General features: G+C 62.0%; 1 protein-coding gene across 1 annotated transcript in view; it reads right to left on the bottom strand.

The window, feature by feature from the left end:
* LOC119592071 (fibroblast growth factor receptor-like 1) overlaps positions 1-519 on the bottom strand; it is an 82,438-nt gene that overhangs the window by 44,733 nt on the left and 37,186 nt on the right. The gene's annotated exons all lie outside the window — the stretch shown is intronic.

A 519-nucleotide genomic window follows, 5' to 3' on the forward strand; every position in this document is an offset into this window, starting at 1 on the left:
TCCAACCCTTCATCCTTCAGCCACAGGACCCCCCCCCCCATTTGCCAAGGAGGAGTGAACCTTACCTCCCCCCTCCCTCTTTCCCCAACCCCCCCCCCCTTCCCTCTCCCCCATAGAGTGACTCTTCTCCGAGTTTTTCCTTTTCCCTCCCTCTCTTCCTACCTACCCCTACTTTATAGTTCCAGGCCCCCCCCCCCCAGCCCGTAGAATACGGCTTCCCCTCCCCCCTCTTCCCTCACTCCTTGGCCCTATAGAGCAAAATTCCCCCACCTCTCTCTCTCCCCCCACCACTCTCTTCCCCCTCCTCCCCATAGAACATGCCTCTTACCCCCCCTCACCCCTACCCCTCCCCGCCCCACAGATCAATCCTCTCCCTCCCACCCCTTCCCACCCCCCTCTCCACCCCTCCCCGCTCACCAACCCAGCGGGGGCGTCCCAAACAAGAGTAATGAAGGTAATCCCGCCTCCCCCCCTCCTCCCGCCCCGCCACACACTCATCATCTGGACCGTAATTGGTCG

The sequence above is a fragment of the Penaeus monodon genome, chromosome 29 (assembly GCF_015228065.2).
Source record: "Penaeus monodon isolate SGIC_2016 chromosome 29, NSTDA_Pmon_1, whole genome shotgun sequence".
NCBI classification, from domain to species: domain Eukaryota; kingdom Metazoa; phylum Arthropoda; class Malacostraca; order Decapoda; family Penaeidae; genus Penaeus; species Penaeus monodon.